The 27,898-nt window shown below is 40.5% G+C and overlaps 1 protein-coding gene and 1 long non-coding RNA gene across 3 annotated transcripts in view; one reads left to right on the top strand and one right to left on the bottom strand.

Moving 5' to 3' along the window:
- Positions 1–4,504, bottom strand: part of LOC307024108 — a 30,824-nt gene extending 26,320 nt beyond the window's left edge. Inside the window, exon 1 of one of the 2 annotated variants that reach the window (XR_013803835.1) lies at positions 3,428–4,504. This is a non-coding gene — a long non-coding RNA (uncharacterized lncRNA). The remainder of the gene's footprint in view (positions 1–3,427) is intronic. The other variant, XR_013803836.1, reaches the window with a different exon arrangement.
- Positions 1–27,898, top strand: part of LOC307024102 (corticotropin-releasing factor receptor 1-like) — a 113,161-nt gene that overhangs the window by 39,175 nt on the left and 46,088 nt on the right. The window lies entirely within an intron of this gene.

Here is a 27,898-nt window from a genome sequence, read left to right as displayed (position 1 = left end):
CTTGCAGGACTTATGTGGCTCCGTAGGAAACCTTAATTAAATCTCATACCTGAAAAAACGAATCTTATAGAGGAAATATTGCTAATCTTCAGGTTAATATTTGTATTTTGTGCCCCTTATCTGATGTTTTAATGTTCAAAAAGCTCTTTATTTCTCTCATACTGCCTGTGCTGCAGCACCTCTTTTCACCCTCTGTCTGAAACCAGAGCCCAGTCTGCTCTTATTGGTGAGCTGGCCGGCTCTGTTGGGATTGGTCAACTACTTAGAGATGTCCCGCCCCGTAGCCTATCACAGACAATAGGCTTGTTTGAGACGCGTTGTGGCTCGCCTCGAAAGTAGACGAGAATAGCCGATCGCAGCCGGGGGAGGTCTCAAAAAGCTTGCCTGAAGTCGGACAGCTCCGAGTCGGCTTCTTCTTCTTCTTCTACTTCTTCTTCTTCTTATTCTGCTGCTTCGCCTTCTTCTTCTTCTTCTCTCGGTTTTTTGGCGGATTGCAAACAACTTTAAGGTGCATACCGCCACCTCCGGAGTCGGCTTGACTCGGTTTGCATTTATAAAGAATGCATAAATGTGTTTAATCGTTAATGTCATATATGTACTAAGTAAATACATTTGTTCCTGCTCAAGATTAGATTCAACTCTATTGTTATTGCACAGATTACAGGTACTGAGACAACGAAATGCAGTTTAGCTTCTAACCAGGAGTGCAACAAGCAGTAAAGTGAAAAGTAATGTACACAATCTACAGAATAAAAGATAGAATGAAGTGAATGATGAATAAACAGTGAGTACACTAGATATACACAGCAGCCTGTGAGAAGTATGAACAGTGTGTATGAATATGCTAAGATATATAAAGTATGAAAACGGTAAGCAGTGCAAGTATAGTTTAACATATATAGATATTCATTTCATGATGATAAACATAGTGGAACAATGATGAAAAATGTGAATGGAGGTGGCGACGTAAAACTGACACCAAACAACAACTTTTGCCGAGCCAATTGGAGAGTTTCATCAGCAGCACGGGGTAAAAACCACCAATGAGCGATCAGCTCGAGATACCAGCGAGTCGTTTCCCATCAAGCATTTCGCCTCCTCGCCGCGCCTCGCTCTCAAGGCTGCGGGCGTCTTTGTCCCGCAAGATTTCAACGTCTCATGTGAGCGAGCCTCCAGAGCAAGTCGGACAAAATGAATAACCATCATGCAACGCACGAGCAAGACGTTGATCGAAATTGCGCAGGTCTGCGCAGGTCTCGCTTGTCTCAAACAAGCCTAGTGTTTTGGTACACTAGTCACTCGTCAATAGAAGTGGGAGTGTTACATAGTGATGTCACCATGTTACAGAAGTAAACAAAGGACTACAATGGAGGGGAGGAGAGAAACTCCCTCTTGAGGGCAGTTTGGGATTTTTGCCTTTGCAGACCATTTATATGCACAAAAACATATATAACACACTACAGGAAAGGGAAACCCCAAAAAGCAGAATAGGGCCTCCCTCCTTAGTTGGAGCGATCAACATGTGCTCATCATCCGAAGCTATATGTCTGCTGCTCTCTGAGATTTTTACAGCATGTTGTCAAACATATGCACGGGCGGATGACGTGCGTCCAGGGGGCGTTGTCCAGACCGCTCAGCGACTGTTTGGTGACTGGCGCCCTCAGCGCTGCACGCCCTCCTCTGGTTTTTGTGACTCAGCCTGGCATGATGCTCTTTATTGTTGCTCCTCTCTTGCCCCACCCGGAAAGTCCTTTCGCCGTTTTTTCACCAAGCTTGACTTTCCCTTAAGCTAAGGTGACGAGATTTTCAAAATTAAAACCGGGGACATTTTGAGTTTTGCAGTCAATATATTACATTACATGTTAGACACTTTTATCCAAAGCGACTTACATACTCATTACTGTGGGCAATCCCCACAGAAGCAATTTGGGGTGAAGTGTCTTGCCCAGGGACACAACGATATGCTGACTGCAGTGGGGTTTGAACCTGTGACCACCTGGTCTGAACACCAACGCTCTATCCACTGCGCCACACGCCTCCTTAATCTATCATTAACATATCCAATTTTCTTCACTGTTAAAGAAAAAAGGGGGACAATTCGAACATTTGAACTGTTGGATACAAACAGAAGGACGATAGCTCGTATGAGACTTCAAAGGTCTTTTATTTTGAAACTGTACATCAGATTGTCCAGATTCTCTCTGAGTGACTAGATGGGGTGTCCTGCTATCACTCTGGAGTGAAATAAGTCTTTGACAATTTGACAGTTTTTTATTTATTCTTGTATAAAAACAGAAGGACGATAGCCCATGAGATTTTAAAAGTATTTTATTTTGAAATTCTTCATCAGATTGTCCTGATTTTCTCTGATTGACTAGATGGGGTCTCCTGCTATCACCCTGAAGTGAAATAAATAATTTGATTGACTTTGAATGACTCTTTGATTATGGACGGTTTCCATTAAATAATAATCAAAATATAGATGGACAATAGATCTAATTTGAGATTTTAAACAGCATACATTTTAAATTTTAAATGCTTCAGAAAGTAATGTTATTTTAGGAGTGTTGTGAGATGGTGTCGACATCAATTGAAATGAGTCACCCAGTGGAAATGTCCGATAAGTCTTCATAACTGTATCCTTACATTTTACATTCACTCAGTTATAATGTGGTAGTTATACGTTTGTTTTAAATTATTATTGATCACATTATATTGTACATATTTCTTAATTTAAGCTCCAGGCAGTATATATGAATATGTTTGGTGTGTTTTTTAGGTATATTTGTTATTGACCGAGTAAACGCTTTTATTTTGGAGGCAGTTTTTACAGGCCTCTGTCTATCTATTCGCGCACCGCAATACAACGTGCGGGCTGGCTTGACTGTGTTTTCCGAAGTGGGGTCTGGCTTGACCACAGTCTGTTTACCCAGTGTTTCCTGACATGAAACGTTTTATTTCACCTTGCTTTGTGTTTTTAACGTATATTAAAAAACGGGGACATTTCCGGGGACAGTTTCAAACGGACAGGCCAATACAGACGGGGACGTCTGGTCACCCTACCTTAAGTTCCACGGACCCGTATTCGGGCTCGAAATCGCGTAATTTGCAGGAAACATCCATATAACGGAAAAAAACTAATTTAACTGATCTTTTTCATTTTTTTATTAAAAAAAACCCTCAAAATGCTAACAGTGAGCCTCTGAATTAGCCCAGAGCGAAAAATGCTAACCTATTACTGCACCAAAAATCACTCCTAGCTCCCTTATTACTTATCCTAGGTGCACATCCAACACATCGTTTATGATCGCAAAGAGACACAGAATCTAACGGTCAACACTGACAGATACAAACTCGTGACGCTATCAACAAAAACGTACATCAAAACATGTGGCGCTAGGTAGCCCACAACGCTAACATGGCTTACCTTCGTCTTTGTCTGGTCTAAACTGGTCTTCAATGGCATTAAAACGATAAAAACGATGCTGTAGTTAATCCATAGGTTAATATACAATGTGACTGTGTCCCCTTTGAAATGTTCTGATAATCCATAACCAATAAAACAGCTTTTCGTTGCTTGATATCAGAGCAGGGATATTTCTCCCCTCAGCTGCAAGCTAGCATGCACAGAGACGCCACCTTTTTTTAAATATGAGTGTGTGCAGGACGATTTCCCTTGGATTCTATTTGCTCTAACGGTCAGAAAGAGATGTCACATATCAAAATCGAACAAGGGGGGCCAGAGATATGGAAAATACACCCAAATGGCTCCAGAAGAGGTTTTTTTTGCTAAATCTGTCTAAAAAGGTCAAATATCACTTGTTTTGCATCAATCTTGATACAGGGTACTTATTATATGTTGTACTTTGGATTCCTAAAGCTTTTAGTCTACTAACCCATCATCCAAGGTTAGTTTTCACCAGTGGCGGCCGGCCCTCTTCCCACATGTTTGATTGTCATTACAAATTAAAAATAAATAAGCGTGTATCATTACCCTCTCTCGTCTGGACGGTAGAAAGGAGCCCTCAGCCAGAGCAGCAGCAGCCAACAAGCTGACTGTTGCTATCTGTAAACTATGCCACCGAAACATAATTTCAGCCAATCAGCGTCGTCAGATCTGATGCTCAAAGGGCGCCCTGTCAGCGCCCTGGCCTGTGTGTCTGTGAGTTGTTTGGACTCGTATCCAAGGTGACACTACAAAGTTGTCGAGGATGGCTGCGTCTGCAGGTGGAGACTCCGGTGCTAGAGGATCGCCGGAGCTGTAGATTAACATTTACATGCTTATTGTAGTTGTAAGGGCAATGCCTGTAGCACCATTGAGCATATGTGTGGGCTGGACCTGTATTTTACAGGAAAGGAGTGAGCAGAGGGTCGAGTTGTCGATTCTTGTTCAGTTTTCATCTTCCTCACCCTCTCAGACTTTGAGTTGCGCGCGCTGCTAAAGAGACGCGCTACCATGGAAACCAAACAATGGTTTAGCTGTATTAAAGTCCGAATGGAAACAGACGTGAGAAAATCGGATTTTGTCAGAAATCGGGAGAAATATGACCCCGGGGGGGGCAATGAAATCGGGAGTCTCCCGCGAAAATCGGGAGGGTTGGCAAGACACACACACACACACACACACACACACACACACACACACACACACACACACGCACGCACACACACACACACACACACACACACACACACACACTTCGTATTTAGTCTCCTGATTTTAAATGGGAATTAAATCATTTGAATGTTCCCAAAGCACCAGTGTTCTGCAGTTTGTGTGGGCCTACTGTACAGTTTTGGAAGATTCATAGCTAACCCCACTCTAACATCACCAGAAGTCATGATTTAAGGGGTCACTTCTCAAAAAATTATTCCGGGGGAGGATCCCCCCGGACCGCCCTAGTATGGTTTGGTCAAAGCCATTTCCATAGCCCCACCAAAAATATTTTCCACCAGCCGCCACTGGTTTTCACTATAAGTACAAAATATTTTTTGGACGGACATTATAATTTACAGTTTTTTACCAAGTTCAATCGGAATTTTCTTTAAAATAAAAAACATCTATATTGATTCTGACTTTTCTACATCCAACTTACAGGTTTATCATTACTTTGAGAAAAAAGATTATTAATTTAACCCTTTTAGAAGGGAAGATATGGTCATTTGTTCTGGGAATGTCATTTTCGAGCCTGAAACCTGAAAAACAGGCTTGGGGCCTAACAGGTTTTAATGGTCCCCAGAGGGAGGCTGGCAGACTTTCATATGCATGTTTGAGTGTGTGTGTGTGTGTGTGTGTGTGTGTGTGTGTGTGTGTGTGTGTGTGTGTGTGTGTGTGTGTGTGTGTGTGTGTGTGTGTGTGTGTGTGTGTGTGTGTGTGTGTGTGTGTGTGTGTGTGTGTGTGTGTGTGTGTGTGTGTGTGTGCGTGTGTGCGTGTGTGTGTGTGTGTGTGTGTGTGTGTTTACATGGATGCGCATTTCACCAACTGGCTGTGAGTTGTCGGATCTTGTGCCAGTCAAAGTGGATAGGGGGAGGGGGGGTTAGTGTTATTTAGAGTAGTGCTCGCGGTCAGTGTGGTGGCAAAATCCTCACCCTGCCTCACTCTCGTGTGAGCTCATGAGGAATGCAATCCATCGTTTCGTTGAATGAGCTTGAAAGCCACACAGAATTTGATTAATATGAGTGGTGGAAAAAGTACTCAAATAAGTAAAAGTACCAATACCAAATTGTAAAAATACTTAGTTTTAATGAAATATCCTACTATCAAAATTGCTAAATGCAATGCAATGTAATGTAATGTAAGGTCTCATGAGAGTTCAGGTGAGCATTGGCTTGGATTGGACTCCTTTGTTTACATCCTTGAAATAGTGACATCATTTTGTAACACTAGTGCTTCTGACTTGACTAGCGTTATTGACTAGCGCTCCAGCACATTGTACGTGATAGGGTAAGGGGCGGGATATTCTGACGCATCCCTTAGCAGTTGACCAATCACAACAGAGCCAGCTAACCAATCAGAGCAGACTGGGCTCTGGTTTCAGACAGAGGGTGAAAAGAGGTGCTGCAGCACAGGCAGTATGAGAAAAATAAAGAGCTTTTTGAACATTAAAGCATGGAAACATGTCACAGTAGAGGCACTAAATACAAATATAAACTTAACATTCTTACAATATGTTTTCTTCAAGTAAAAGTAAAAAGGTATTTGCATCAAAACCAAAGTAGTCATTATGCGTAACAACATATTGAAATACTGAATATTTATGGATTTATGTCTTAATCATAGCGGGTAAAGGTGCTGCTGCTGGATATTTTAACCTATAATTACATGTTAATGTTTATTTATTAGTGAATGTTTGTTTTGTATTAGCTATGAATCTGATGTATGATGTTAATATGTCACATCAAGTAAAATTACGCAAATATAAGCACTTTAAAAGGGGAAGCATCAGAGACAGAAAAGACAAAAAAGGAAGATCTAAAAGTGTTGTGATAAGCAGGTTTTTCTGGTTTTTCCCTGCAGTAAGTCGGACAAAAAAGTAGATTATTCTCCTCTCTTTAAACCTGATTCCAGACACACTGTGCAGGCCTCTGGAAACCCTCGAAGTGTCTCCTGCTGCAGAAGAAAACCGAAGTTAGCCAGAACACACACCCAGCGTGAAAACACCTCAGTGTGGACTGCCTGTAATGTCTCAGGAGTTGCTCCAATTTCTACTTTGGTTCATTTAACAAGTTTTTCTTTCAAATGAAAATGAGGTGGCAGAAACTTTCCCAATGTTTTTCTGAGTGCAGGTACTGCTCACCTGAACACTTCATGATTATTAGTGTGCAAGTGTGGGGGTAGATGTGGAAAGTTGCAGTAATATGTCAGGTGTCAGAAACGCTCAGCATTTACGAGGTGTTAGTGAAACATTTGCTTGTGGAAGAGACATACTTCAGCAGGATGTGTTCCCCTTTACCTAGATGGTACAGTATTATTGTAGGCTCACAGTAGGGGAAGAAGTGGAGAAGGAAATATTGAAGCCCCTTACTTAAGAAAAATACTAATGCCACATGCTATAAAAACATGTACGAAAGCAAAAGCCAAGGTCTTGAACCTTCCTCCAATCACCACCTTGCAGGGGACGGAGATTGAATCTGTGTTGCAGTATAAGTATCTTGGAATTATAATTGACAATTCGTTCTCTTTTAAACCAAACATTGTGGAACTCTTGAAAAAATTAAGAATAAAATTAGGTTTTTTCTTTAGAAACAAGTCTTGTTTTTCCTATGAGGCCAAAAAGAGACTAGTGTCTGCAACGTTTCTGTCTGTGCTGGATTATGGAGATGTGGTTTATATTAATGCATCTTCTCAGTGCCTTCACTCGCTGGACACCGTCTACCACGATGCACTGAGATTCATTACAAACCTTAGATCCTTGACGCAGCACTGCAATCTATCCACTCGTGTTGGATGGTCTTCCCTGACCACGCGTAAACTGAAACATTGGCACATCCTTATATATAAGGCTATTCTTGGTGCTCTTCCCCCTTATCTAAGTATGTACATAAATAGAAAATGCACAGGATCCTATCGGCTTCGCTCCGAGAACTTTTTCCTTTTAACTGTACCAAAGGTCCGTACTGAACTTGGGAAAAGAGCGTTCAGTTACGCTGACCCTCAAGCTTGGAACCTGCTTCAAACTGAGCTGAAACTCAGAGAGCTGGTCTCATTAGAAACCATCAAAGCAACTTTAACTGACCTTGAAGCAGGCCGCTGTATCTGTAAATGCTTTGGCTAAACTTGGTGTATGACTGTGTTGTGATTGTGTGTTTTTTAATTGTTTGTAACTGTAAAACTGTCTGAAACTGTGCTGTTACCATTCTTGGGCCAGGACTCTTGAAAAAGAGATTTTTAATCTCAATGAGACCTATCCTGGTTAAATAAAGGTATAATTAAAAAAAAGTTTTAAAAAAGTATAAGCCAGGATATTAGAACATACAGTAACTCATGTCATGTAAGTCAAATCAGAACAATTGACTTAAAGTATTTTTAAAATGGATTAATCTGCTGATTATTTCATTACATCCACATTAATCCATTGATTGGGTAAAAAATGTGAAATGCTGACACAACTACCCAGAGCCCAAGTTATACCTTTACAATCTTTGTTTTGTCCAAATAAAACTCCAAACCTTAAAAGACATCCTATCATGCTTTTTGGGGTTTTCCCCTTTCCCCTTTCCTGTGTCAGAATCAGAATCTGAAGAAAGTAGGTTAACACACGCCAGGAATTTGCTTTTGTATATGTGGTGCATACAAAGACACAGAAAGAGAAATAGAAGAATCCTATAACAATAGGACTGTTATGAAAGCTATTAAAAAAAAAAAAATTGTACTATTATAACAAATTAACAATATTAATACTGTAGTATAAACTCTGCTGATTTCAATTAACACTGAAACAGTGTGTGTGTTTTATAGGTTTCTGTGCATGTAAATGGTCTGCAAAGGCTAAAATCCTACAGTTGCCACCAGAGGGAGTTTCTCTCTCTGGTTTCAGACGAAAAGATGCCAATAGAAGCGCCAGTGTTACAAAGTGATGTCACAATGTTACTAAAGTAGAAAATAGCCCAATCAAGACAGGAAAGGGAAAACCCAGAAATAATAATAATGCCCCTTTAATTTGTATTTAACTGTAACAGATAAATGTCCCAGAGCAGACGTGTTAGCTGGCATTAAAGAAAGTATTCAAGTAATTGTACCTCATATTTGTACTAAAGGACAGTATTTGAGTAAATGTACTCGACTTTGCACATTTCTTTCCATTCGCAATCCTGCTGATGAACCGCACAATGTTTTGTGCTGAGGTTAAATAGTTTGCATCTTGATTTTTTCCAGGCTTTACTGCAAACACATGGACACTCTATGGACCTCATAGAAAAAAAAAAAAAAAAATGAACAAGCACTGGCAAGAACATTCAGCTGTAAACATATCTAAACTGCTTCACCCCTTTTAAAACAGATCATAAATAGAATTCAAACAAGTATCACATCATAAAACATGTATTACATCTGCAACAGTGCAGAACTTTTAATGTAGCTTTTTACTGCATAAAAAAGTCAACATGTCACGTTACAGCTCAGTCTGTTTTTCTTTACAGTGGTGCATAAAAACCCAAGCACCTCATTTAGTTAGAATAATATCTGTTTGTCCTGGTTTTAATTGCTTTCAGAATGCACATAGGAGGAAGATGGTTCTTAGCTGCAGCAATTGATCCGATGTGTTGAGTCGCTAAGTAGGTGTGACTACATTTTGGTCAGCGTATTTGCTTGTGTAGGGCCCGAAAAGACTGCAGCGTTTCTGCTCCGCTGTGCAATTTCTTTCCACAGAGAGGACCCTCTGAGGACGAACCTTTGTTACTAAGCGGCGCATTTGCAAGGCCGGTGTTGTTTGGATATGAAAATAAAAAGAGGATCATTTAGCTCTAGGGCTAGGAGGGGTGCCCTAATTCCATCCACGTGTACCTAGAGAGATCCTGTTTCCAGGGGGAGGATCAAGCACCTGGCACAGTTCCGAAGCAACAAAGTCTGGTCACTGAGCAGAAATTAAACCTGATGTTATGTAACCTGCAACATTGAAACCACCAGGGGACGGTTACATTAAGAAATATATTCCCTTACAAATAGTAGTTACCTGTAAACATTTTTTTAATGTATTTTATTTTAGTGTATTATGTACCTGAGAAAAGATTAAACAATATATTTAGTATTATGTGTCCTCTTCTCTAGATTTTATGTATAGGTAAACCTGCCTTTAATTAAGCATATTCAGGCAGTAGCCTATACACCAACGATGAAACACATTAATAAACCCATATTACACACATATTAAATCAACAATACACCATTATTGCACCCATTAATGCACCAATATGACACTCATAACATCAATATTACGCCCATATTACACCCATATTAGGCGGTACACCCATTGGATGGTTTTGGCGCAGTGGTTAGAGCGTTGGTCATCAGATGTGGGTGTTGGTGAACTCCAGTTCGAATCCCACCTCGGCCGCCACTGCGTCAGGCCGTTGTGTCCTTGGGCAAGACACTTTACCCGCATTTGCTCCTGTGGGTATTGTCCACTCTTACATGTCTAATATGTGTAATGTGTATTTGTAAAGCGCTTTGAGCACCTGTAAAAGCGCTCTAATAAAAAAATGTCATCCATTATTATTATTATTATTATTATATTACACCTTAATTCACCATTATTACAGATGTAGCGATTCATTTCAGACAGTTTGAAACGCGAGGGCCGTGATTGGTACGTGATCTGCCCTCGCTCAAGGGAAAACCTCCAGCTTGACTTGAGACCGCCCCCGTGATAGATAAATGTAATTATAATGAAGCCAGCTGCAATGGATCATTGATCCACCAGGGAGTGCAGTGGGGTTCCACACTGGAGCTCATGTGAAATAAAGTCAGATACAGTACGCTGGATGTACAGCGGAACTTTGTTAAAGGCCATGTAATGCATCTAACACAGGTGTTTTTTAACATGTAGTTTAGATGTCACCAGAATAAAAATAAATAAAAATGTTTAAAGTTTGGTCATAATTAAATGACATATACGTTAAAAACCGATGTTGGTTCCGAAGTTTGCCGAGTACGCCCCCGATCACTCCCGAACGAGCGGTGACGTCACACGTGGCAAATATTGCCATTTGATCAAATCAGTCCAAATGGCAAGCAACGCGACAACTTCAGACAGCGACAGCGACAGCGATCATTCAAGCTCAGATTCGGTGGGTTATCTGGATTCAGTTACGGAAGTAGAGAGTGAACCAGCTAGCCTTTCACTTCAAGGCATCTTGCCGTACGAGCCTCCTGCCCGGCAATCGAACAACGAGGCAGAAACTTGTGAAAGAGAAGGGGATTCCGCAGCCGGCAAGACTCGAGTCGGCAATACTGAATGGTCAATTCTGTTTTATTTAATTTGACCTGCACTAAATGTCGATCTTAATTTGTCATCTGTTCCTCACACGTCCGACAGATATAGTTTTTTTTTTTATGTTATGTACAATATTCAGGTGTACATGTCAATGCTGTGAAAGCATGCCCACTGCAGATGAATGTGTATGCTGCAGAGAAATCTGGCAGGTGATGGAACAAATAGACAGTTTGCAACCTACTGACCAGATATAGAAGACACCGACGAGAAACCAAGGTGCATTATTAGCCACCCAGGCTTTAGAGAAGGCTGTCTCAGTGTTTGGACACTGAAAATAGCGTATCTTCAATACAAACAACAACACAGAGCAGTTGATGGCCCACTACACCAGTAAGTAAATATTGATTGACCCAACTGCCTATTGCAGCTTTGCTTTCACATAATACTTTTAGTCGCTACAGATATGGTACACTTTTAAAGATACCATTAAACTCTTTCAAGCAGTCAAAAACAGCTTGGCTTTTATTTTTTCTGTGTGTGCAAGTTCAATGTATGCTTGGGAAAAGAAACAACTACACATGTGAGGAAATATATAAGAGGTCTATGATTCTGTCAAGCAGTCATGTACAACCTCATATTTATTTTGTACAAGTAAAATACAAATATCATGTTATAAGCCAATTTGTAACCATTGCTACATAATAGTACTACATAACATTTTATTTTTCTCCAAATATATTTATAATCTGTATACTTTTTTTTCATTAGGAAGTATCGATATACAGCTTATCGACAGTTTGTACGTTGGTGCTGGGGTGTACTCGGCCCAAAAATCAGAGTCCCGCTGCCTGCATGTGCTGTAAACGAGATACGGAAGACTTACCCTGAACCGGGAGGCCGCTATCAGGGATTTCAATGGCCAAATCTGTAATTTGACATAAGTCATGCAGCTAACTGGTTAAAATGGTTTCTCATGATGTAAATAATTTACAAAGTACATCATTTACAATATTATTTTTCCAAAGAAACATGTAAATATAACAACATTTTCCAAATCACAAGTTTGTAAGATTGTATTAATTTACTGTTTGATAAATAAAAAAGGGTTCTTTTGTTAATTTTTCACTTGTAACATTTGATCTTTATTGCAGTGTACATTAGTCTATTTTGGTATATGTGCGAGCCCACAAATAATTAAAAGTGGTACAAATAATAAAGATATTCAGGCGTAATTCATTTTTGGCCTTACTTATTTCACTTCAACTTTTATATATTTCAGTCACTAGGCAAGTTCACTGTACTCTGGTGACATTTAGCTCAAGCTGGCATAACACCTGTAGTAACTTAATTCTGACCCGAGTTTTGTGCACAATCTTCCAGCACCCATGATCAATGTTTATAGCAATCAGGAAACATTCACAGCTCACAACTACACATCGCTTCCCCATCATGAATTGTTAGATACAAAAAGTTTAGCGAGGTCCGGTTACACATATGTTGAGTGAAAATAGCGGAAGGATACAAAACAAACAATCCAGACGAGGCTGGTGTTTGCCACGTGTGACGTCACACAGCTGGGTTAATGGCTGGCAAGCTTTTCGCTACCGGAGCGGAATAACACGGGAAAGTGGCACACATTTCATGTTATTTGGGGGGTATTTATGGAAAGAATCATTGATGTTGATATGTCAAATGAAACAGTGGAAAGTGATGAAGCGATTTATTAACACAGAATAACGTTTATTTTGGACATTTCATGGACTTTAAGATCCATATGTCACGGATATCATACTCTGTGCTAAATAAGAGACATGTAATCATTTACAAAACATCCCCATGTTGCTATTTAACAAAATAATGTTGTTTAGTCGAAAAAAAAGAACGGGAGGAAATGCAGCACGGCTCTCGATTTTTAATCCTAATTTAATCATCATCTTCACCACGATCATTTATGTTTATGTTCGCCGAATTGACATGAAATCGCTGACACATATGAATTTACTTTATTCAACTTCATTAAAACGTTATTAACGTGCCTAAATTCAGTAATTCACTAAACATATTTATATTTTAATGGAGCCTCGTCGGCAGATCAGGATCCCAACGCGCAGCGGAGGGATCTTGGTCTGCATGACGGGTGTTATTTTCCCCATAAGGAACAAGTCGCTGCAAATTATCCCGCTTATTACATGGCCACATTCTCAACAAAGTAACAACATGCTCCCAATATTAATTTAAATGCTCATATGGATTTAGAAAATGTTTTTATTGATTTAAAAAATAGTTGAATTGATTTAAATTGACATGCATCCGCTAAGAAAAATAATCCGTTGTTACCGTTTTTTAAACAGTGTGAATGAAACGGCAGCTCTCTCCCCCCTCCCCCACTGATCTTTCTTCTCCAGCAGCTAAATTAACTGTAGGTTTCTCTGAGTGACCATAGACTGTATGTGACAAGCTTACAGTTAGTGACGTAACAACACCATAAAGGCTGTTGGGTTGAAAGCAATACGGGAGGTACAAATAACTAGAATAATTGTGATTTATTTATTGTGGCTTTTATGTTTTTAGGTATAAAATGTTATATAATTCAGGCTTATAGTTCATCCTTCTCTAAAAGCCTTCAACAATGACAATATTCATAATAATTTAATAAATCCTTCCAACACACATTGTAAAAAATAGCCTACTGTAAGTTAAGAAATCATTCCAATATGTACATCTTCGGATGTAACAACAATAACATTATAAATAGTAACATAGCTGAACATCGTATTGCACATTTAGCTTTGAGTGTTACTGACCTGAGATGTTTTTATTACATGAATTAAGGTGACTGAGGCTTTGGGATGCAAACTCATCTGTATGAAAAAGGTGACAAGGATCCGAGCCCCCGGCTCCCCCACCCCACGGAATATCGGCTTTAAAATGAGGAATAACAGAGGATTTCAGCAGTCAGAACAACTAAAGCAGCAGTGTTAATAATAACAGAAACGCCAAAGAGTCACATCTAATAGAAATATATAAAAGCATTTATTTTAAATTGTGTAGCACTCAGTTTATAATTTTGGCAGCACTGTTGAGCATTTTGAAAATGTATTTTCGTTCCTCTGTGCAAGGCTTAAGTCTTTCTATCTTTATAGCCACATGGTGTAAAGTAACTAAGTTCATAAACTCAACAAGTACTATACTTGGGCACAATTTTGAGATACTTGTACTTTTTTTAAGTATTTCAATGTTTTGCTACTTTGTTCTTCTACTCCATTACAGTTCAGAGGTACATGGTGTACTTCTTCTCCACTCTATGTATTTAATACCTTTAGTTACTTTAAAGATGTGGATGAATGAAGTCAAATATAATCAAGTGTTAAATCAGACTTTAGTTCCACCTGGAGTAAATCCACAAGCTACCCTGCAGCATACAAAGTCATTCAAACTAGCTGCACCTTTACCAGCTTTGAGAACACTTTCATGATCAATCATTATAAAAAACATCATATATATATTACTGAAATGGACCAATCTGCACAATGACTACTTTTACTGTCGCTACTTTCACTATATTGATGAGAATACTTTTCTACTTTCACTTGAGGAACATTTTGAATGCAGGACTTTTACTGTAACAGAGTATTCCTACACTCTGGTACTTCTACTTTTACTCAAGTACAAGATCTGAGTACTTCTACTTTTACTCAAGTACAAGACCTGAGTACTTCTACTTTTACTCAAGTACAAGACCTGAGTACTTCTACTTTTACTCTACAAGATCTATGTGCTTCTACTTTTACTCAAGGACAAGACCTGAGTGCTTCTACTTTTACTCAAGTACAAGATCTGAGTACTTCTACTTTTATTCTAGTACAAGATCTGAGTGCTTCTACTTTTACTCAAGTACAATATCTAATATACTTATACCACCTCTGTTTATAGCCTATGAAAAAAACGTTTAGAAATAGAAGGCTAAAGCTAACGTTAGCAGATAGTGACAAATGCTAGCTAGCTAGCTCAACGATTCCTTAAATAATATTGCCACAGAAAAACTTTTCAGTTCACATCACGCTCTGCCGCTCCGACAGGGAGCTCTGCTCTGAACACCTGAACGGCCCGTTCTAACAGCTGTTCACCAGCGGTCCAGTCTGTGCCACAGTGACTCCGGACGCACAGTTAATATTAACGAACGCACCCGTAGGTAATGTAGCTGCTGAAGCTAGACCATCATCTCGGAGCAGCAGAGCCTATACATCCATGAGAGCAGAGCCGACAGGCAGGAAGACTCGAGCACACAGCTCGCACTTCATTATAATATATACAAAAAGAACACCATGCGTGTCATGATGGCACATAACAGCTCACGGCCGCAGATTACTCCGGGTCCCAGACCCCCCCATATCCCCAAAATATTTTTATTGCAGATCTACATGAAATGACATGAAATCACTGACAAATATGAATTTACTGTATTCAACTTCATTAAAACGTTATTAACGTGCCTAAACTCAGTAATTCACTACAAATATTTATATTTTAATGGAGCCTCGTCGGCAGATCAGGATCCCAAAGCGTAGCGGAGGCATCTTGATCTTGAAAAATAGTCCATTGTTACCGTTTTTTAAACAGTCTGAATGAAACGGCAGCTCTCAGCTGTGTATTTACACAACTAATGGCCCATCAACCACAGCTCTCTCCCCCCCTCCCCCCTGATCTTTCTTCTCCAGCAGCTAAATTAACTGTAGGTTACTCTGAGTGACAAGCTTACAGTAGACACAACACTGTCATTGCAAGTGACCCTCAGTTAGTTGACTTCTATGTTCAATTGCTAAATTCATTACTGATAAAAAAGGGCTTCTACTGTACCTAATTACCTTAACACTAGAACCGCCAGAGGTTTTTGTATAGGCCTACCTAAAACCGTAAAATCCCGCTATTAGAATGCAATTTTTAACAACATAGGGTGCTACATAACACACTTTCAGGAAAAGTCACGGACTGGGAGACTTTAATATTTTATTGAAAAAAAGTTACATTGCACACACACAACACACATCACACAAATTGATCTGATTGGTGGTTCTAGTGTTAAATAAACTCACTAATGAATGAAACCAGTTCAATTCGCATTATTCTTATTCTTATCATTCTTTATGAGCGCAGAAATAGTCTTAAAATCAGATCTGTTTTTTAAAGGAAATCTGACGGCAGGCAGTTAGCTCTGATCAAATGTGCCACACCTAATCGCTGGCCATTCAGCCACAGAGCTCCCTCTATACAAATCAAACTGTAGACGGTGTGGAAGCACCTATTGTTTTAAATAATGGTCGGAATGTGACCTGTGAGCCTTCTGAATTACCGTGGGACAGCACATTCTAAACTAAAATGTTCAATCAATAAAGTAACATCTTATCTTATCTTAATAATATCTTCATATTATTAATAATAATAAATCATACAGTATGTGTCCGAAAGGGAGCAGGAGGAAGCAAACACAAAAATATCCCAAAAATATACTGCATATTAAAGCAAACGATTGTAAAGGTAAAAGTATGAGCATAACAAATAAAGAAGTGCAATGTAAACGTTTACATTATCATTATGATTATTTAATATAAAGACTATATATTATTGAATTACAAGATTAGATATACTTTAGTATAGTATCTAAAATATTGATGTGTTCAAATGCTCTTCAAAACACAACTGAAAGTCCATGAAACTTGTCTTTCTGTATTTGTGAATGAAGCGCCATCTCCTGGTTAAAACCTGAAATTGAAAATCTGGCAACGCCCTCTTGGAAAATAGTGGGAGGGCTTAACATTCCTCTATACTGGTTTTAGGCAGGTCGTAGGCAGGAAGCTGTAAACTGGAGTCTGAAATGAAGTGCTACATCTGTACAAGAAAATAACACCAATATTACACCATTTGTAGACCCATTAAACACACACATAAAATAAATATTAAACCCATATCACATATTTTTTATACCCACACTATAAAAGAAAAAAAGAAAATCTGATCTATTTATACATAATACAATAAATTAAGCTCAGGAACTATTTTATAAACAAATAAGTTCAACTACTGATTTAAAAAAGGAGCAAATGTACCAAAGAAAGTGAAAACCATAAAGCAGATTCCGGCAGTCGGCGTATAGATTCACATTTATATTAGCCACATAGCAGAAGAAGAAATACAATCAGATTATTTTACAAAATATGCTCTTTTTAGTAACATTGTAATCCTGCTGGCAATCGCCAATCGTCAGAAATGCTACAGTAATCTGATTATGTCTTTCTTTTATGCGGCTGTACAGTTACCTTTGTTTGGTATCCTGATTACGTATTCCAAGTACATGTAATCAGTTATTCACCTGAAAATATATATATTATAAGCCTGAAAAACCACCTTCTAAGGATGCTCCCTCTCTGTCCTCTGCTTTTATAGACTCCTGGCAAATCACCAGTTTGGAAGCAGAGAGTAAATGAATTCAGGACATATCTTAGGGACCTTGAGCTCGTCACCAATGCAAATGTTACGATTCTTTCAGAGGCTCGTTCCCCTATACCTGCAAGAAGACTGCAGGAGAATGCTAATCTGCCACTGCAGTCTAAGTGAGGTGTCCTGCAACACTTTCTGGGAATGTTTATGTATGAACATTAACGGGACATGAGCACTTTGAAGTGAGAGAGAAAGAAACCCAAGAAACCTTTAGAAACTGGCGCCTGTCCCAAATTAACCAAACGAGCGCTGAACTCATCTCGTTCATTTAGTGAAAGTCACGTTTTTGTGTCAGCTCGGGTCAATCATTAAAGGAAGGTTATTTGCTTCGTTAAGAACAGAGCTGGAGCCGAGACGTAGTTAGTTTAGATTCAAGACTGGAGGCAGGGGGAAAACATGTTTCTTCAAAGGGAACAACTTACCTGCACCTCTATGGCTCACTAATCATTGTGCTCTTATTAAAGCGTGTGTAAACATTAATGTTAAAGGTCCCATGTCATGGCCATTTCTACTGATCATAATTCCATTGTTGAGGTCTACTAGAATAGATTTATATTGTGCAATTTTCCAAACTCACCTTGGTTTCTCATACAGCATCTATGTGTATTCACTCTCTGTCCTAAACGGCTTATTGGAGCTCCTGCCCCCCTCCCTCCCTATGAGCCCACTGTGCTCTGATTGGTCAGCTCACCCACTCTGCTCTGATGAGTCCACCACCGTTACAGCGGAACATCAGTGATTATGTGTTACAATGGCGTTTGTCAGCAACCAAAAAATGACACCAGTAATGACAAACAGATGAGAATGCTGCGTGGGGTCTGGGTGCAGCGTTGGAGGGACGTTGCGCAGCTCGCTGCTGCGAGGAGCGGACAGTGTGAGCTGTGCTCATTTCCTGCTTGCTGCGTGGGGTCTGCGAGACATTGCGAATGGACGCGGGAAGGGCTCCACTAGCACCCGCAACCCCCCCCGCACCCCCAAACGCGGCGCACCTAAAGTGTAAGCGAGCCACAGTTTCGCCGCTGCGAGGCTCCACTAGCACTCCCCCCCCCCAGCGTGTCACAGTTTTGCCGCTGAGAGTTTGTGTGTGTGTGAGGAGCTCCACGGATTAGTCCATTTGGACCAATTGGTCCATTTCGGTATGGGTACGTCATTTTACCCAGGAAGAAAAAATGGAAAAAGAGAAATCTCCAACGAGGTGTTCGGGCAGCATAGACAGGTATTTTCTGTGTTAGATACATGGTTCTCAAATGGGGGTACGCGGACCCCTAGGGGTACGTTGGATTACTGCAGGGGGTACTTGAGATTTATGTTATGTTAATGAAAAAAACAAACATAATTAATGCATTTACACAAACTACTAATAGTAGATTAACTACTTTATTCAAAAGTTTACAGTAATTCTGAATAATAAAATGGGAAAAGTAAACGGGGTGCTCTCTTTTCCTCTCCCTTACAGCCCGTCAGTCTCGTGCGGCAGTGAACCTGTCTAACCGGCCTAAGTGACCCGACAGTAAAGAACAAATATATTTATAACTAGTTTAGCTAGTTCCAGAGTAGATAAACTAGCTAAGTGTGTTAGGTCTAACCATAGCCGCGGGAAGTAGGGGTGCTGGGGGTGCTGCAGCACCCCCTGTTGGCGAGTGGTGTGCATTTTAAAAACTGAGTGACCACCTAAATAAAAATGATTAAACTACATAAAATAGTTATGATTTTACTTAAAATAAAATTAGCTGTATACAGTAGCATATAATAGTCATAGTATATATTTGTATTGAATTTATTTTCCAAATAAATAAAATCCGAGTCATCTAGGTCGTAGGTCGTGGGAGAGTGTCGTAATTGACGCGACACACACACTGCAGAGTGACAACTTTCTAGAATGAAGCAAAAAAGGATTTTGGATTTTTTTTCTCCAACAAACAACCCAATAAAAAGAGTGGAGCAACAGCTACTCCTCAGCCCACCACCTCTACAACTAGAGTAATATGACACAGAAGAGACTGACACATCTGACTTTGATGCATGTCCATAGTAACATTTTGGACAATGTGGATGTATCTGCTCTAATGAGGGTCTTCATTAGTGCCACCCCAGAGAGGAAGGCTACATTTAGACTTTTGTGAAGCCCCAACAAGGTAAGACGATATTTTCCTTTAATGCTGCTGCCGCTGTGCAGTGTTTTGCCTTGTCAATCAGTTAAAATTGAATTCATAATTTTATTAATATTGTAAATAATATTTTCTGACTATTTGTAATGTTATGTAGGTTTGTAAGACCCGTAGTTAGCATGTGGGCATGTGCAGCTGTTGCTAATTGATGTCTATAATGGTTTATTAAAGACCCAGTGAAGTGCATGTTTTTGCACCAAAATGAAATGGCAGTTTCATTCCTTACATATCATTGTGCCTGTTCATGGCTAAAATAATTTTTTATAATTCATAATTAATGAATTATTAATTTTGCCGTCTGAGCCTAACGGAAGTTGCAGACGATAGTGGCTGTGACGTCACAAGATGTACCCAGTTGCGATTGTAAACATGGCGGAGACTTTGGAAAGTGATACTAGTGTGAGAGAAATTATTGATTTGGACAGCTTTTTGGACAGGATAGATGAGGAAAGTGATCAATCTGGTGCACTTTGAGGGCAACATTAAGAGATTTATGGATACAGCTCTCAACACTCATATGAAACATATATTTCAATAATCAAAAAACATTGGAAGGATTTCTTAACCTATTTTATATAACTAATATTACATAGATGGAAATATTTGTTTACATAGATGACCAAACCCACTGAGATAACTTAGGCTACAGTTTACCTCCCTGAGCTGACGTTATCTCTCTCAGTCCCACAGGAGAGCACTACAGTGAAGAAAGAGGGATGCTCCATTGTCAGGTTTTCTCGATTGGCAATCACTTCCAGTCGACTCCGACACACTTTCCAGGAAAATACTAGCTAAAAAACGTTGAGAAATTCGACTTTGAAAAAGAGAAAAATGAACGGTGGTGAATGTAAACAGTGCGGCGGCGTCCATCTCGTGAAGTCACGCAGTAGATCGCAAGCCACGCCCACGAAGGCGAAGGTCGACTGCAGATTTCCTCGGCAAATTCAAAACTCGTCAAATTCGTTGCTATTCCAACATCTTTTGATATTGGTTCCAATGGACAATTTTGGTCATTACTATACGTATTAGCATAACAGATCATGCACAGGTGCACACTTCACAGTTTCTTTAAGCCTAACAGTTAAGTCGAGACACCCCAGGTGAATAGGGTACTTTTTTTTAACTTAAAGATATCAGCTAGAAATGTGTCCAGTTAATTATCTACAATAAGGCAATTGTTTCTTGTATTACACATTTTCTGAATATGCAAATTATCCATTATCTCATTAAATATGCGCATATTTGGATAAAGCCAGGTTCAAAATTCTTGTTTCATTTTGTAGTCATATTAGCATCTAAAGCTTTTACAGAAGGGATTTTGGATATCTCTTTTTAACACTTCATAAATCAGAAAATACTGTCAACAGCCCTAAAATATCAATTTTCGCCATGTTTTTAGGTATAACATCTTATATAATTCAGGCTATGAATGAAATATGAACAAACCCTTCTGTAAAAGCCTTCATAATATTGATAGGAATATAACTGGAAGGCTTGGTGTATGTAAGTGCAACTGAAGTGGACATTTCGGACTCAGAGTAGGAGAAAAAACTCATTTTGAGAAAACGACCTTTAAAGATTGCAGTGTGGCTCTAGCTAAACCATCCTGTTCTTTGGGTGACAGCTTGCGCCTCGACGCACTCCGTGAAGGTATTTCATGTTCGGGGTCATTTGTTTTTTGTATAACCTTGTTTCGTGCAAGGGACAATTGTTGTTGTCTTCTCTGTGAACTGTGTGTTTCGCCGTTCTTTTGCCCTTTTGAGATTAAAATTTCTAGCGGAAAGCTAACCAGGAAGTGTTTTAGCAAACCACGTGACGCATCTGAACGAATCACGTTGTCAGAAGTTGGCACCAGCCAATGAGATTTCGTTTCTTGGTTTAAGACCCCTTTGTACTTTCACGATTGGTTGCTCCTTACAAAGGAAATGACCATATTTGGATCCGATGAGATTGTGCAGGAGAGACGGAGCTTTCCAACGATTATCTCTGATGACATGGTGCAAACAGTGGTCGCGGTACTTTATGTTACGTTAGAATCGGTTAGAATGCTAACTTTTGGTGAATTTAGGAGAAATATACAGACGCAAATAGACAAACTATAGTAAAATAAACACTTATATATGTATTTCGTACGTTTTCCTTCCAAAAGCCTGAAAGAAAACATATTATGGAATCAAAATAGCACAAAATCTCAAAATTGACCAGTGCATGAAAAACGATGTTTTTGCCTGCCGTGTCTCGCCTTAACAAACAATTTATGCGGCTCATATTGCTGACAGCCGGGCCGGCCCTGCACCACCTTTTTTGTCTTTTCTTTTTTAAGCGGCCCCCCTCCCCACTTTTGGCAGCACCCCCTGAGAAAATGACTTCCCGCGGCTATGGGTCTAACGGCCCGTCTACACTACAGGCATCAACAAATCTTGAAGCTGGGCGTGTCTGAAGCTTGACGATTTTTTGCGACCAACGCAACCAACAACCAATCACAGGAATCTCCCGCCCCCGACATACAAAGCATTAGCAATATTAAAACGAAGTAAACTGGATATAAACTCTCCAAACAGGCGAAAAACCTACCAGTTTCACCCACTGTCTCTGCCACCTCCCTCCATGCCTGGTTCCTCCGGTTTGCATCCCGGTAAATAGTTCTGGTCGTAAAGAACCGGATGATTTGCTACCGTATTATCTCGTTTAGAATATGAGGAAAGCTGGCTCTCCCAGCTTGCGCGCGGTTTGATTGGCTAGCGCTTGCACTGGCGGGATTTGCATAAACGCAAAGTTTAGCGCAGCATTATGCATATGTTTATAACAACGCTGAAGTTGGTTTCCGATTCAGAGCATCCGATTCGGCAGTTAAGGGGAAAGTTAAGGGACATTTAATTTACAGCGCTGAGCGAACAATCCTCCGTGTTTGAACCTCTTAAATCGCTGCATAGCCGATTTATTTGGACTGGATTATCCCAGAGAGTCTAAAGATTATTTATAACCCAGTTTCAGATTTGTGAAACCTTTATTCTATTTGTGAAAATACAAAAAAGGGAGATTTCAGTGCTTTTTTCACATGTAGACCACATTAGACCAGGTCCTGATCTAAAACCACTGTACCTAGACTCATCAAATCTGGACTGGATTATCCCAGAGAGGCTAAAGATTCTTTAAAACACAGTTTCAGATTTGTGAAACCTTTATTCTATTTGTGAAAATACAAACAAGGAAGATTTTGCAGCTTTGTTTTATCTAGACCACATTAGACCAGGTCCTGATCTAAAACCACTAGACCTAGACTCATCAAATCTGGACTGGATTATCCCAGAGAGTTCAAAGATTCTTTATAACACAGTTTCAGATTTGTGAAACCTTTAACAAACCCTTCTGTAAAAGCCTTCATAATATTGTGAAAAGCTTTTTTACAAAGATTCTTTATAACACCATTTCAGATTTTTGAAAACCTTTATTCTATTTGTGAAAATACAAACAAGGGAGATGTTGATGCTTTTTTTAAATCTAGACCACATTAGACCAGGTCCTGATCTAAAACCACTAGACCTAGACTCATCAAATCTGGACTGGATTATCCCAGAGGGTCTAAACATTCTTTATAACCCAGTTTCAGATTTGTGAAACCTTTATACTATTTATGAAAATACAAACAAGGGAGATTTTGCAGCTTTTTAAAAATCTAGACCACATCAGACCAGGTCCTGATCTAAAACCACTAGACCTAGACTCATCAAATCTGAGCTGGATTATCCCAGAGGGTCTAAAGATTCTTTATAACACAGTTTCAGATTTGTGAAACCTTTATTCTATTTGTGAAAATACAAACAAGGGAGATTTTGCAGCTTTTTTTAAATCTAGACCACATTAGACCAGGTCCTGATCTAAAACCACTATACCTAGACTCATCAAATATGGACTGGATTATCCCAGAGGGTCTAAAGATTCTTTATAACACAGTTTCAGATTTGTGAAACCTTTATTCTATTTGTGAAAATACAAACAAGGGAGATTTTGCAGCTTTTTTAAAATCTAGACCACATTAGACCAGGTCCTGATCTAAAACCACTATACCTTCAACCTCCAGACAGGGAAGATAGACAAACTAACATCTCTGTTAACCACCTTTGCTTTCTCACTGTCTCCATCCCCACCAACTCATAACGCTGGCAATGTCCCTCTAAATACAAAAAAGGGAGATGTCAGTGTTTTTTTCACATGTAGACCACATTAGACCAGGTCCTGATCTGAAACCACTAGACCTAGACTCATCAAATCTGGACTGGATTATCCCAGAGAGTCTAAAGATTCTTTATAACATAGTTTCAGATTTGTGAAACCTTTATTCTATTTGTGAAAATAAAAACAAGGGAGATTTTGATGCTTTTTTTTTTATCTAGACCACATTAGACCAGGTCCTGATCTAAAACCACTATACCTAGACTAATCAAATCTGGACTGGATTATCCCAGAGGGTCTAAAGATTCTTTATAACACAGTTTCAGATTTGTGAAACCTTTATTCTATTTGTGAAAATACAAACAAGGGAGATTTTGCAGCTTTTTTTAAATCTAGACCACATTAGACCAGGTTCTGATCTAAAACCACTAGACCTAGACTCATCAAATCTGGACTGGATTATCCCAGAGGGTCTAAACATTCTTTATAACACAGTTTCGGATTTGTGAAACCTTTATTCTATTTATGGAAATAAAAACAAGGGAGATTTTGCAGCTTTTTTTAAATCTAGACCACATTAGACCAGGTCCTGATCTAAAACCACTAGACCTTCAACCTCCAGACAGGGAAGATAGGCAAACTAACATATCTGTTACCCACCTTTGCTTTCTCACTGTCTCCATCCCCACCAACTCATAACGCTGGCAATGTCCTTGATCTCATATTCTCAAGGAACTGCTCTACTTCTAACCTTCTACTGTAAACCCGCTCCACACATCCGATCACTTCTTCATTTCATTCTCTCTACCCCTTTCCAAACGTAACAAACTAATCTCTTCTCATCCTGCACCTGTCCGCCGTAACCTCCGTTCCCTCTCCCCCTCTACCTTTGCCTCATCGGTGCTCTCAGCCCTCCCTTCCTCTGACTCGTTCCAACTCCTGCCTCCAAACTCTGCTGCAGAAACTCTCCTCTCTACTCTCTCATCCTCTCTGGACTCTCTCTGTCCTCTCACATCTCGGCAGGCTTGTCAGTCCCCTCCTGCCCCCTGGCTTAATGACGCACTGCGTGCTAATAGAACCATCCTTTGGGCAGCAGAGCGGAAATGGTGGAAATCCAAACACCATGAGGACCGCCTAACCTATCAGGCTCTCCTCTCCTCTTTCTCTGCTTCCATCTCTCAGGCAAAAAGCACTTTCTTTCAAGATAAGATCCAATCTTCCTATTCCAATCCCAAAAAACTATTTTCAATCTTTTCCACCCTCTTGGAACCCCCCAAAGCCCCTTCCCCCTCCTCCCTTCTGTCAAGCGACTTTGTTAACTACTCTGAAAAAAAGGTTGATGATATTCGCTCTTCTTTTTCTGACTCACCTTTACTCACCGCTGGTTCACCAGACCCACCTTTCACCCACACACTAACCTCCTTTTCCCCTCTCTCTCCAAGTGAGGTTCTTACCCTCATTACCTCTGCCCGCCTACCAGCTGTCCTCTGGACCCTATCCCCTCAAACCTCCTTCAGACTATCGCTCCTGATATTCTACCGTTTCTCACCCATTTCATCAACACTTCTCTAACTTCTGGTCACTTTCCAAACAGTCTCAAGGAAGCAAGAGTAAACCCTCTCCTAAAGAAACCCACTCTCAACCCGTCTGATGTTATAAACTACAGGCCTGTCTCTCTCCTCCCGTTCCTGTCTAAAACACTTGAACGCGCTGTCTTTATACAACTCTCCTGTTATCTCCATCAGAACAACCTTCTGGATCCGCACCAGTCTGGTTTCAAGGCAGGTCACTCAACAGAAACTGCCCTCCTTGCTGTCACTGAGGAACTGCACATGGCTAAATCAGCCTCCCTCTCCTCTGTCATCATCCTTCTGGACCTGTCTGCCGCATTCAACACGGTGAACCATCAGATCCTCCTTCACACTCTCCAAGAACTTGGAGTTTCAGGCACTGCACTTTCCCTCCCTCCTCACCTCATACCTCAAACACCGCACCTACAGGGTAACTTGGAGAGGGTCCGAGTCCGACCCTTGTCAATTAACTACAGGGGTCCCTCAGGGCTCTGTTCTTGGTCCCCTCCTCTTCTCCTTGTACACAAACTCGCTCGGATCTGTCATTAAACCGCATGGTTTTTCATACCACTGCTACGCTGACGACACCCAATTAATTCTTTCCTTTCCCCGCTCGGAGACCCAGGTCGTCGCACGCATCTCTGCTTGTCTAGCTGACATCTCTCAGTGGATGTCTGCTCATCACCTCAAGCTCAACCTTGACAAGACTGAACTGCTTTTCCTTCCGGGAAAAGATTGTCCCACTCTTGACCTAACAATCAACATCGGCACCTCTGTTGTTTCCCCGACTCAGACTGCAAGGAATCTGGGTGTGACCCTAGATAACAAACTGTCCTTCACTGCAAACATCGCTGCTACAACCCACTGCTGCAGATACACGCTTTACAACATCAGGAGGATACGTCCCCAGCTGACCCAGAAAGCAACGCAGGTTCTGGTCCAGGCTCTCGTCATCTCAGGCCTAGACTACTGCAACTCCCTCCTGGCTGCTCTACCTGCATGTGCCATCCGACCTCTGCAGCTCATCCAGAATGCAGCGGCTCGTCTGGTCTTCAACCTTCCAAAGTTTTCCCACACCACGCTGCTCCTCCGCTCCCTTCACTGGCTTCCAGTAACTGCTAGAATCCACTTCAAGACACTGGTACTTGCGTACCATGCTGCGAATGGATCTGGCCCTTCCTACATCCAGGACATGGTTAAACTATACACCCCAGCACGTGCACTCCGCTCTGCATCGGCCAAACAGCTCGCTGCACCCGCACTGCGAGGGGGGCCCAAGTTCCCATCAGCAAAAACACGTGGGTCTGCTATCCTGGCTCCAAAATGGTGGAATGAGCTCCCCATTGAAATGAGGACAGCAGATAGCTTGCACATCTTCCGGGGGAGACTGAAAACCCATCTCTTTCGACTCCACTTCGAGCGATAGAATTACTAACAAAGAAACTGCTAACAGAGCACTTATATACTAATAAAGGACTGGCTTATCTAAAGCCAGTTGAGTAGCACTTGAAATGTTTGGCTCTATGAAACCTGATGTACTTATATGATTCTGTTTTCTTCAAGGTTGTATCTTCCTGGTCGAATGTACTTATTGTAAGTCGCTTTGGATAAAAGTGTCAGCTAAATGTAATGTAATGTAATTTCTCCTTTTTATTGCGAGATGCAGGGTGTACAGGAGGTTGTCCACTGTGCAAGTGTTTGTCATTGACACAGTTTGCTGTCCAATTGTTCCCTCTCCTCCCCAATGTGGACAGCAACCCTTTTGCTTTTCCCTTGCATCTGTTTCAGACAGTTTATACTTTTTTCTCTGAGCAGTTGGAGTAGGGGGGCTGTAGTACTTCGACTTTCTTTTCTGCGTTTTACTTCGCTTCCTTCATGTCTCCTCTTGTGACAGAGGAAGTGTCTCTGGTCCCTCCCTGATTGTCTTTTGTCTTCAGCGTGTGTTTTTGAAGGATGCACTTGTTTTTTCATTATTGCAACGCCCTTGAGTCTTCCAACCACAAACTCTTGCTGTAGCTGGAGAAAGTCTCCTGCTCTTCTGTACAATTTTGATGAAAGGATCACTTTTTTTGTTGTGCAGAACCAATTCTCTACAACAGCATTACTGTCACAGGTTTTGCCAAGATCTTTAAGCATCAGACCTGTCCAAAGTGGCACAGTACCAGCGTAATGGAGAATTATTTCCACAAGTGTCTCACAGTAATGAGGATTTGTCTGGCATGCTCTGTTTGCGTCATCCTCCTTCCCTGCTTCCTCCTGTGCTTGTGTGACCACCTCTTTGATAGGAGCAAAGAAAGGGGATGATTTTGTGAGAGATCTGTGCATGTCTTCAAAATCAGCAGGTGTGTGGTCTTCATCTTCATTTTTGAAATTGATATTTTCTGACTTCTGTGTCCGTATGGCCTCCTGCAGTGCTGAGAGATGTTTCTTGCAACCATTAGTTTCAGTCTTTGATGAAAAAACATGTACCATACACCTTGAAATTGACAATACCTGGCCAAATACAGTAGCATTTTGAAGGAGGGCAAAACAGTACAACATTTTTTGTTTTGTCTCCTTT

Source organism: Notothenia rossii (assembly GCF_949606895.1).
Source record: "Notothenia rossii genome assembly, chromosome: 11".
In the NCBI taxonomy this organism is placed as follows: domain Eukaryota; kingdom Metazoa; phylum Chordata; class Actinopteri; order Perciformes; family Nototheniidae; genus Notothenia; species Notothenia rossii.
The sequence above is the reverse complement of the archived record's forward strand: the minus strand, read 5'-3'. Positions and strand labels throughout refer to the sequence as shown.